The sequence below is a fragment of the Meleagris gallopavo genome, chromosome 1, assembly GCF_905368555.1.
Source record: "Meleagris gallopavo chromosome 1, MGAL_WU_HG_1.1, whole genome shotgun sequence".
Taxonomy (NCBI): Eukaryota; Metazoa; Chordata; class Aves; order Galliformes; family Phasianidae; genus Meleagris; species Meleagris gallopavo.
This window is the reverse complement of record NC_139404.1, coordinates 149082447-149095243: the sequence shown is the minus strand read 5'-3', so window position 1 is coordinate 149095243 and position 12797 is coordinate 149082447.

Genomic DNA, 12797 nt, shown 5'->3' with positions numbered 1-12797 from the left:
CTGTAAGATAATGGCCTCATTTTCTCTCTGATGAATATTTTTGATGATATGCCTTAGAAGTCTTTATTTACAATAGATTTTATTGGTTTGGAGAAAATAATTTTAAATTTAGCAGATCATATCATTTGTGATGACTTTTATTTTCACTCCTACCAATCTTATGAGTTGTTTTTCTTTGAGCAAATTGTTGCTATTGATTATTGTGCTAAGCATTGTTTATGTTTTTATGATTTGACATATGAAATCATAGAATGATTAGGGTTGCAAGGGACCTTCAAGATTGAGTTCCAACCCTACTGATATAGGCAGGGATATTTTCCATTAGATCAGGTGGCTCAAAGCCCCATCCAGCCTGACTTTGAACGTCTCCAGGGAGTGGGCATTCACAGCCTTATTGGGCAACCTGATCCATTGTCTCACCACCCTCCACATAAAAGAATTTCTTCCTTACATCTGATCTAAATCTACCCTCTTCCAATTTAAAGCCATTTTCCTTCATTCTGATGCTACATGCCCTTCCAAAAAGTCCCTCCCCAGCTTTGCTGTAGATCCCCTTCAGGTACTGGAAGGCCTCTCTAAGGACCCCCAGTGCCTTCTTTTCTCCAGGCAGAAGAGCCCCAACTCTCTTAGCCTGTCTTGTTTCCCATTTTTCCAAAAACCGAAATGAAAGATTTCCATTAACAAGATGGGTAAGCTTAACGGCAGTGTTTCCAAGTGTTTCTTTTCTATATATATTCATATGCATTTTCACTTTTAAACTTTGCAAACTATACCATTTTATAATTACCTAATAATAAACAGAAAATAAGAGTCACTTGATAATATGTACTGAACGCATTAAGACACCATCAGATATAGTTGATAATTATTCAGTTTTAGATATTATTAGAAGTAAACTTATTTGGATTTAAAGATATGTAAAATAAGAAAAGAACATTGGTGTGTGTTTTTAAATAATGCCCACTTTCATAGTATAATCTTTTATCCTTTGTTATAGACTATATGTATTAATTACTTCTTAAATAAGAGTAATTATTCTGGAAAACTTATTTACCATCTACTCATCATTAGTAAATCATTTATTTCTTATCAGGAAAAAATCATCAAAGCTTTTATTTTTCCTTACAACCTCATTACAATACAATTACAAATAATTTATTGTACTGAACAGTCAGTGCAAGGAATTGATATATATCAGAAAGAGTAATTCTAACAGAATGGCAGAAGCAGATTTGATGAAATCTTGTTCAGCCTGGAAAAGAGAAGATTTTGGGGAGATCTAATTGCAGCCTTCCATTATTTAAAGGGAGTTTATAAACGTGAGGGAAATCAATTTTTTACATGGGTAGATAGGACGGGGGGAATGGTTTTAAACTAAAGGAAGAAAGATTCAGATTAGATGTCAGGGGAAAGTTTTTTACTGAGAGTCGTGAAGTCCTGGAACAGGTTGCCCAGAGAGGTTGTGAATGCACTGTCCCTGGAACTGTTTAAGGTCAGCTGGATGGTGCCCAGGGCAATTCAGTCTAGTACTTGATCTAGGAGATGGCAACTCTGCCTGTGGCAGGGGGGTTGGAATTTGATGATTTTTGAGGTCCTTTCTAAACCAAGCCATTCTATGATTCCATTATATGATCCTATGATTTCTCAATGCAATCAGTCTAATTGTACAATCAGTGTAATCCAGAAGTGTAGAGTTATAGTCACCCAGACACCCTCATAATAAAGAAGAAATAAGCATCTCAGCAGTAGTAATTTGGGATGGGATTATATTCATGTTAACTTTACAGAAAGTCTCCTGATGTTGATTTTCATATTAGCATCTAAATTTAAAGATGATAAATCTAAGTATTTGATTTAATCAAATTTTGCAGTAGTGCAAGGAGGTGATGTATGATTGTTTCAGCAAGCTTGTTCTAGAAAAAACATTTTTATTATTTTTCATGTTCACAAGATGCTCCTAAATTTGTTTTTATTCTTCTTATTATTTGGTTGGTCTGGCTTGGTTTCTGTTGTTTACTGGGTTGCTGTTGTTATTTTCTTTATTCTCTCTTTATATTATTTTGTTTTTGTTTTGGGGTCTCTGTTTTTAGGAGTGGATTGTTGTTTTGGTTTTCATTTTGTTTTTGGTAATATGTAACTCCAAAAAGTTATATGTTTTCTTGATTTGGATTAATAAGGCTTTGTTTAAAAAGGGCAAGGTGTCAGGGCCTTATTTAATCATTGTTTGTTTTCATCCACCAAGACTTTATCCTTCTCAGAACAATTAACAAAATCTGATTCAGCCTGTCTGTATTGGCTATATTCTGCAAGCGGAGACATTTCAATAGATCTTATGTTAAAAGATTTATTTTAATTTCTTGATTGCAGTCTAGAGACATTTTATATCTGCAAATCTTAATACACTCAGACTCTATATACATGTAATTATATACTTTTATACTGTAGTGAAAAGAACTGTAGTTCTTTTTGCTGATTTTGCAACAGTATAGTTATTTTAAGAACTATGCTACCTGAGGGTCAGTTTTGCTACTTGTATTGATTTGACTAGTGTGGGAAAGAAAAATATGACAAAATATGATTTAAGATGTTGAGAAATAAAAAATAAAATAAATACTTTTATAAACTTTTAACTGAAGCAAAAAAGATCTATAAAAAAAAAAAAATTATATAAAACAGAGCAAGTTTACCAATTTGATTCTTAGCATTGTCTTGACAGTTCTGAATTGCTAAGTGCTGAAATACAGATGTTTAATTTAAAATAATTGTATTTGAAATGCTGCAAACATTTTAAAGTTTCTAATGATTGAAAAAATGCAGAGCTATAGATACGAAATACATTTAATTTATTGGATACTGTATCAGACATTAGACATAAGTAGAAAAGCAAGTGTTGAAATCTTGATATTATTGAACTCAATAGAATCTTCACCATTTATTTCTCAAGGAAATAGATATCTAAGCTATCCATGGTAGGTGGCTTTTCAAAATGAACAGTCAGCACACTGACACAAGATAAAGAACAGTATACAGTGAAACAGCGATGCTTTTTATTTGCTTGTAGATAATCAGTAGAGCTTTGTTCTGAGGACAATAGGAACTTATTTGAAGTAGTAAATTGCCTACAAACCTTATTAGGAGGAACTGAGGGAAAAAAAATAGTAGTTCACCAGACTAAGCCCTAAGCATTCAAGTAGGCAGTCCTGATGGTGTTCAGTGAAGCTGAAAGAGAAAATATGTTCATGGCTTCAGGCCATCAAGTCAAAGATAATATGTATCCATAGCAATGATAGGAAGGGGACAGCTACTTTGTGATGTGCCTTCTGTATGACTGGGAATGTTAAGATTGTGTTAGCCTCTCTCAACAGAAAGAGCTGTATCTCTCCTAACCCAGACATCATTCCAGTTCTGTTCATGTGAATATCAATATCTCAGCCAAAAGAGCTGTCCTTTTCCCTCTAACAAAATCCAGTCTAATCATCCAGCTATAGGTAGCAATAAGGGGAAAGATGGAAAGGAGCTTAATTTAAAGTAGAAATTTATATTCTCACATTAAAACAGAAACACTACAGAGGTGCAGAAAAGTCATTGAGAAAAGGAAGAAAGCATATGTATAATTTATTAGATGAATTGTTATACTACAAAACAGAAAACTGAATTCTACCCTTCTCTTAAAAGTTTCTTAAAAATTATAATAAGCATTCAAATGATATTTTTCTGTGGCTTAGTGAATTATAACGTTGTATTTAGATGTTATTTACTTAAAATAATACATTTATTGTCAGATTCAAAGAGACTAGTTGATCGGTCATTTTTTCTCTGGAACTAACAAGAGGTACAAGAATCACAAACAAATTTCATTACTAAGAGGGAAGTGATGTATGAGATATAAGAACTCTCTGGCCCATACTCACATTCAGAATCAACAGTATTTGTTCTGATGTTCTGTGATGTACTATTGCCCTTGCTTTTATAATAAAAATGATCAGTAAGAAATATAGTCAGAATAACTTACAATCATAGTCAAGCTCATATGTCCCACTTACCATTTCTTTATAGCCATTCTTAAGTCTAATATTTATTATTTGTATTATTTACTTTTCTTTCCCTCAGTCAGAGGAAACTTCTGTCAAAGCTAATGCCAGCACTGAAGAATCAACTCCCTACCATTGGTTCACTTTTTTTTTTTCAACTGATAGAAAAAAATATTGATAGTCTTATAGATTTCATGAGACCAAGATATTGTTCTTTGAAGTCTTTGAACTCCTTATGTGTTGCATCCTTGCCAGTTTTGCCAGTTACCGTCCCCAAAGATATTCAAGAGTTGTGTCAACAAGATGATGAGGTACATGATTTAGTGGGGAACTTAATAACATTAGGTTGGTTGTTGGCTTGATGAACTAAAGGGACTTTTCATCTTAAATGATTCTATGGTTCTATTCTATTCAATTATTTATATATTTATTTGTTTTTCTGTCAGCACATTAAGCAATTCAGTTCAAATTTTGTGTCATTTTAATTGGTGCATGAGAGCAATTAACTTTCAATGGCAAAATGTTAAGTGCTTCCTTTGCCTCATCAAAGAACATTTTTCAGGAAAGGATTATCATCTCATATAAAGAATAATCGGTGCAGTTAATTTGTATGTTTTAATTAGCTAGTGATCTAATTATCCTATAGTCTAAGGATAGCAGCTAAGGACTCCAAAGGAAAAAAAAAAAAAAGCTTTTCCTATCTACATTGGTGTTCTTTATGTTATTGACTCAGATCCGTACACTTGAATAAATTCTCTGTGATATTTCACTGAACTTTGCAGTTTCATTTCTCACCAACTTCCAATATAGTTATCTTGTGAACCCCAAACCTCAGAGCTACTAAACTTCCAGAGGAATTAAAATTAGTTCAAGTGACAGAAGGAAGACAGATGTTCCATAATGTGATGATAATATTTAATTTATTAATGAATTGAGACTAAATCCCAAAGACTTCCTAGAACATTAGAAGCAGTAAATGAAAACTGAAATGAGACTGAGTGGAGAAGAACTAACAGAAGACTTACACATCTGCAATGTAGCTGCTGCTGTTTTGAGTTGTGAGTGCCTTTCCTCTTATATAACAGCATGCTATTTGGAACAGGAGGAGAATTTCATATATTTCTTGTGTTTGATGAGAATCTAGGCCCTGCTTGAAAGATCTGCTTTGATAGTTTATCTATGGATAAAACTAGTAAATAAAAAATAATAATAATAAAAAAAATTGGTTCTTTTTATTCTTCTTTGCATCCCTTCACAAGTCCAGTTGGGTTTTGGCCTTCCTGACCCATCCCTACATGGTCTAGCCATATCCTTATAATCTTCTCAGGCTACCTGTTCCTACTTCCACTGCTTTTGTATTTTCCAGCATATCTCAGTTCATCCATGCCAGTCTCTTGCCTTCCATTTCTGACTTCCTATACTGGCGAGAGCTTGTGTGCTTTTTAAGGAAGTCCTCCTTAAAGATCTGCCAGCTCTGCTATACTTCCTCATCCCTGAGGACAGATTCCCAGGGGATTTTTTGACAAACTACCTGAAGAACTTAAAGTCAGGTGACCTGATTTAATCCTAATGTTAATCAAGAGATTATCGTCTTGTTATAAAATCATCTGCTTCTTAGCTTCTTATACCTTTTTTCACAGAATCAAAGAATCACAGAAACACCAAGGTTGGAAAAGACCTTCGAGATCATCCAGTCCAACCAATAGTTCACATTAAACCATATCCCTCAACCCAAAATCCAAACGCTCCTTGAACACCTTCAGAGTTGGTGAGTCCACCACCTCCCTGGGTAGCCCATTCCAGTGCCTGACCACTCTTTCAGAAAAGCAGTATTTCCTAAAGTCCAGCCTAAACCTCCCTTGGTGCAGCTTGAAGCCATTCCCTCTAGTTCTATCACTAGTTACACGAGAGAAGAGGCCAACCCCCAGCTCTCTACAACCTCCCTTCAGGTAGTTACAGAGAGCAGTAAGGTCCCCCCAGAGCCTCCTCTTCTCGAGACTGAATGATCCCAGCTCCTTCAGCTGCTCGTCATAAGGCCTGTGCTCCAGACCCTTCACCAGCTTTGTCACCCTTCTTTGAACCCGCTCCAGGGCTTCAATGTCTTTCTTGCAGTGAGGGGCCCAAAATTGGACAAAGTACTTGAGGTGCAGCCTCACCAGAGCTGAGTACAGGGGGGAGAATTGCTTCCCTGTTCCTGCTGGCAACACCGTTCCTGATGCAAGCCAAGATACTATTGTCCTTTTTGGCCACCTGGGCACACTGCTGGCTCATGTTCAGCCAAGCATCAATCAATACCCCTAGGCCTACTTCCTCTACTCAGTCTTCCAGCCACTCTGCCCCAAGCCTGTAGCATTGCCTGGGGTTGTTGCGGCTAAAGTGCAGGACCCGGCATTTGGCCTTGTAGAAACTCATCCCATTGGCTTCGGCCCATCAATCCAGCCTGTCCAAATCCCTCTGTAGGGCCTCGCTACCCCCTGGCAGATTGACACTTCCAGCCAACTTGGTGTCATCCGCAAACTTACTGAGGGTGTACTCAATGCCCTCATCCAGGTCCTCAATAAAGATATTTTAGATTTTTTTTATTTTAGATTTTTTTTTAATTATTATTATTATCTAGCTTATATTTTTCATGCTCCAGGAGAACAGTAAAGTTTAAGGGGCATGGGTAAAAGAAAAAATATCAGAAGTTTCCTGTCAACTTTCTTTGATATTGACATGAAGCTGCATCAGAAAAAAGTTAAGACCGGATGTTTTGTAAAGGTTCTTCTCTTAGGGGATGGTCAAGACTGAAACAGGATACCTGTGGAAATGATCACAGCACCAAGCCTGCCAGAGTTCAGGAAGCATATAAAAGCTTTTCTACTGGACATCTCTCTTGTGAACTACTATAGCTGTTTTCCAGAAGTGGGACAGACTTCTATGTGGAATATACATACAGTTCATTGTTGTCTCAATTTATCCCTTGACTGACTCTGAGAGAAGTGAGTGGGGAAAAAATTACTTAATTTCAAATTCATATCACTTTTCCTCTATCTCTGGAATCAATCATGCTCAAATAAATCTTATTAATATTAAGACCACAGGCAGACTGATATTACAAAAACATGAAAGTAAAGACATTTTATTCAACTGCAATAGCTTATGTTCTGATTGTAGTCATGACAATCATAGGATAAAATATAGAAATTCTATTTGAACATATATTTAGCTTGGTTCTCTCTCAGTGTAGCACTGCTTTTTAGGTTATTAATCATCTTTTCTACGTCTTCTTTAATATACAGCTAATTATTTTTATTCACTGTAATTGTTTCAATGAAGTTTTGATAATTATTTTGATAACCTTAAGAACTACCTAAATGAGGAAAAGACTGTGAGCCGTGAATTCTGTACAAAAATAGCTCTTTCCTACAGCCCGACTCTCTGGGGCTCTGTGAAAGGTTGCTCTGGAGACTCAGCTCTCCTTGCAAAGTTTCTTAATTTCCCAAATTTTATGAAGTTTTACAGTAGATTCACTGCCCTCAACATTGAAGAGGAGTCAGATGTGCCTACTAACAAACCACACATGACAGATGGTAAGAAGTGACAAGTCACTGTAACTCTCTGCTGCGGGGGACAAAGGAAGCCATGTGTCAATTTGATTAATCAGTGAGGGAGGTTTGCTGCCTGACAGAGCTGTGGATCCAGGTTGTTTTGGTAGTTCTGCTGAAGGTGATCCAACTCTCCGAATTCTAGCCCCTGCTCATACTCAGTGTGATTGCAAATGGTACTGATAGGGGTTGCTTAGACAATATAAAAGAAACTACAGAACTCCCAGGGTGGTAGGGAAGGTCATGGGGGCCTAACTGGTGTTCTTATCTCTGTTCATCTCTGTCTTAATCCATTGCTACCATCTCCCACAAACACACACACAACTACACAAACTCATTCTTCTCAAATTATTCATTAAATATAAAAAGAATAAATTTAAAAAATCAAAATATATATCTCATGAAAACTAGGAGTGCTTTCCAGGTCATAGTGTATATTCTCTGTCCTGAATTGAAACAATCTATTTATCTCCATTCTTACCTTTCTCTGGACACTAAGTGAAATGAAGAATGATTGTGCTCATCAGATCCTATGTCCAAATTTTTGAAGGATCAGGAGAGCAAGCAGCACCACAGAATTGATCTCCCCTACATCATAGAAACATATTTAAAGGAGTAGTTTTTAATCTAAAAATTAATCTGTCTCAAGAAATTAAAGTTACAATCTTCAGGATCTCAATCACTATAACAGGAAAAATATAAGTTTAAAATATATAACCAGTGATCTCTAATTACACACAACTCTTCTCATTATTTTTTCTTTCTGTTCTGATGTGGAAGTTAGGTTCCAAAATCTCAATTTTGTGAGGATTAAAGACTAGACTCATTAATGTCCAGTCTGCATTTGCCTACTTTCGTGCTAACACTGCCTATTAGTTTATATAACTTTCTCCTTGAAATTCTTATAACACTACTGTTTCTATTCAGTTCTCCTTTTAATAGGCTACACCAGCATTTTATTCACTCATACTGAAAGACTGGAGTTTCTTTTTCTTATATATTCCACTTTTAGAAAGTAGGTGACCTGAATTGTCCATAATAATTTAAACATTATCCCACCTGGTCAAATACATTGAAACAAATGTATAGATTTAATTTAATATGCCAGAAATATATCCCCTCATATACTCTAAAAATAAGGTGTTTTCTTTTCATTTGGTTGGTTTTTGGTTTTCCCATGGCTGCATTACATTAGTGGGTTATAATCATTCTGCTGCTAACTCAAATATGTTAGGGATTCTATATCTCTTTTCATTTCACACTGAAGATGTATGGGAACTGTTGAGTCATGGCCTGAATCTCTGATTGATCATCTGAGGCGAGCAATGAGTCAGCTACGGGAGCACAGGTGAAGTCAATTCACCTGTGCTGCTGGAAGGGGTGGAGCCTGGCTCCACCTCTCCTAGACCTATTTAAGAGCTGGCTACAAGTAGGAAGGATCCTTTCTGGAGATCCACTCTGGTGGAGTTTTGTAAGTGAGCCCAGGATATGGGTAAGTTTTCTATCTATTTTCTTTTTGTTATTATAATTTGCTTTGCCTAACTCTATTGTTTATTTTGTATTTATAACATCTTAATATTCATTGATTATACACTTGGTGAGCCAGGCTGGCCAAATGTACTAAAATTTACATCATATCTTTTCTTTGGAACTTCTATAAATGGGTTAAGGGGGAGAACTATACCCCCTAGATAAAATGATTCCAGGGCAGATATCAGGATTTGTGGGATCTCCCTATTATAAACTAGTGGTTATCATTGAAAAATGGGGTCCCTTACATGCTATGGGAAATACTTCCCCATATTCCATTGCAGATTACTTTCACAGACTTAGCAAAGATACACTGATCACAAAAGAAAGACAATTGGCTGCCTCCACAATTGCATGACCAATATTAAATGCTTTAAATCATGCTGAAATGAGGAGTAATACTGTAGAGAATGAAAACCAACTCTTGAAGGACAGTATTGAAATATTAGAGCAAGAACTTGGCATATTAACAGGGAAGAAACCAATTCTGCATCTTCCAATAGGTCAAGTTTGTAACATATCAATAGACAATGACCAGACTCCTGAACCAACAGACTTGATCAGACGTTGATCAGGAAAGTAAAAAAATCTAAATTAGATCTTGAATCTCCAATTTTGACAGTTCCCTAGAAGTCTGTCCTGTTATAACTCAGAAAACAAAAAAAAAGGACAGACTGGCAGTGGTGCTGCCTGACCCAGATTCATTTGCATGTAACAGCCTGGCCATACACGGCAACAGAATTGATGGATTTAGTATAGCGATTTTGGCAGAAGCCTAGAGAAAGTGTGCCAGCTTGGTTATTAAGACTGTGGGATTCTGGGGCAGAAAGTGTTTTGGTGAATCACATGGAAATAGCCAAGTTGGCCACCATGATTGTCCATCCTGCAACTCAGGCAAAGGTTATATGCAGGTAATCAATATCTTAATGAAAACTATTTTATAATAGAATGGTTAATGGCAGCCTGCTGTATGGTATAGCAGAATAAATCTGATATACTATACAGAGATGTGGTCCTCCATGGAGGACCTTCAACATTATATCCATGAACTATGCATAAGGGAAGCAATTTATGAAGACACATTTGATGGCCCTGATATGATCAAATTCTCAGCAGGAATGAGAGACTTAATTCTACAGCAAGCTCCCTCTCATTTGAATAGTTCTTTAGTCTTTATATTAAATTCCCTGGTGGCCTCAGAAGCTGTAGTCCAGCAGGCTGCCCAGTTAGTGGCCGACCTAGGAGAAACAAAACGCCTGCAGACTAGGCGCAATACTTGGACATTAGAAGAAGCCGAGGTCCTGCTAGTGACTAAAACCAAAGTGCTGGCTACTCAAGCTCCTCAGTTGGGACTGATAAGGGTCTCCCAAAAACAAATGTTGAATGATTTAATTCGGACTGGGGTCCAATTTGCTAAGATCGACTACCAGCCCAACTATGTTCTTCTCCAGCTTTGGAGACCACTAAAGGACAATCAAATTTCAGAACTACCCTAAGAAACCAAGGGTAATGGTTATGGAGAGAATACCAACAATGATGTGGAACCTAGAAGATTTCATTGTTCCTAATAGGGGGAGAAAAAAAAAAAAAGCTGCCTCAGGTGTCTTGGGCCACGATGCCTGAGCCACTGGAAGCAAAAGAATTGGCCATAGCACAATTAATGGTGTGACGAGGGATGTTATTCCCCGTAGGGCCTCCAGACGGGACCGGAGGCCCTATGTAGAATTAATAATTTATTGGTCCTGAAAAAATATTCAGAGACTTACGGCATTTGTGGAGACGGGAGCAGAAACATCAATTATCTACGGAGATCCAAACAAATTTGATGGAGAGAGAGTGATGATTGGTGATTTTGGGGGACAGACAATTCCTGTCACCCAAACATGGTTAAAACTGGGGGTTGGGCATCTCCCACCCTGTGAGTATAAAGTATCTATTGCCCTAGTCCAAGAATACATCCTGGGCATAGATATTCTATGGGGTCTGGCTCTCCAGACAACCGTAGGAGAGTTCAGACTCCAACAGAGATGTATCAGTATCCAGGCGGTGCAGGCAATATTAAGAAGCCATGCAAAACATGGGCCTATTTGCTTGTTGAAACTGTGCTGGATTACTAATGTAAGGCAGTATAGACTCCCGGGTGGGCAAGATAAAATATCAAGAACGGTGCAGGAATTAGAAAAAGTGGGCATTGTAAGACCTGCGTACAGCTCATACGATTCCTCCATATGGCCAGTGCGAAAGATGGATGGCATGTGGAGAATGACAGTAGATAACAGAATTAAATAAGGTCGCGCTGCCTATTCATGTGGCTGTTCCCAATATTTCCTCCCTAATGGACACATTAAGTAAGGAGATAAAGACCTATCATTGTGTCCCAGATTTAGCAAATGCATTCTTCAGTCTTCAGTATCCCAATTGCTGAGGAATCGCAAGATCAATTTGCGTTTAATGGGAAGGCAGGCAGTGCACCTTTCAGGTTCTGCCACAAGGGTATGTGCATTTACCAATGTATTGTCATAATTAAGTGGCATGTGACCTAGCTGATTGGGGAAAAAAAAAAAAAAACACGGATGTTAATCTATATCATTATACTGATGATCTCCTGTTGACATCCGACTCACTGGAGGCAGTAGGACAGGCAGCAGATTCATTCCCCGCCTATTTACAACAGAGGGGATGGACTATAAATCCTCAAAACGTGCAAGGTCCAGGCGTGTCTGTAAAATTCCTGGGGGTGGTTTGGTCAGGAAAGACCAAAGTATCTACCCAGTGCTGTCATAGATAAGGTTCAGGTGCTCCCAATCCCTAAAACATCGAAGCAGCTGCAAGAGTTTCTAGGTATATTGGGTTATTGGTGTTCCTTTATACCTCACCTAGTGCTGCTGCTAAGGCCACTGTACAGACACAAAAAAAAAAAAAGGGCAGCTATGGGACTGGGGGAAAACAGAACAGGATGCTTTCCAACAAGCAAAACTTGCAGTTAAGCCCAGGCATTGGGTGTATTTGATCCTACCCTCCCAGCTGAGTTGGATGTTCACGTTGCTCAAGATGGCTTTGGTTAGGGCCTGTGGACCCCCTTTGTTTTTTTGGTCTCAGGTCTAGCATGGAGCAGAAGAAAGATACAGTATGATTGAAAAACAGTTATTGGCTGCCTATTTGGAATTACAGGCAGTAGAGCCAATAACTCAAACTGCTGAAGTTACAGTCAAGATCACTCTGCCAATTCAGGGGTGGGTGAAAGCTTTGTCCCACCTTTCTAAGATGTGACCCAAGCACAAACAGTGGCATGATGGGTTGCCTATCTCAGCCAAAGGAGCAGTCTGTCTTCATCACCACTGAAAGAAGAACTTCAGAAAATCCTAGGCCCAGTGACATCACAGAATCACAGAATTGTAGAGGTTGGAAGGGACCTCTAGAGATCATCGAGACCAACCCCCCTGCCAAAGCAGGTTCCCTGCACCAGGTCGCACAGGTAGGCGTCCAGGTGAGACTTGAATATCTCCAGAGAAGGAGACTCCACTACCTCTTTGGGCAGCCTGTTCCAGTGCTCCGTCACCCTCACCGTGAAGAAGTTCTTACGCACATTCGTGCAAAACTTCCTATGCTACAGCTTATGTCCGTTTCCCCTTGTCCTGTCTCCACGCAC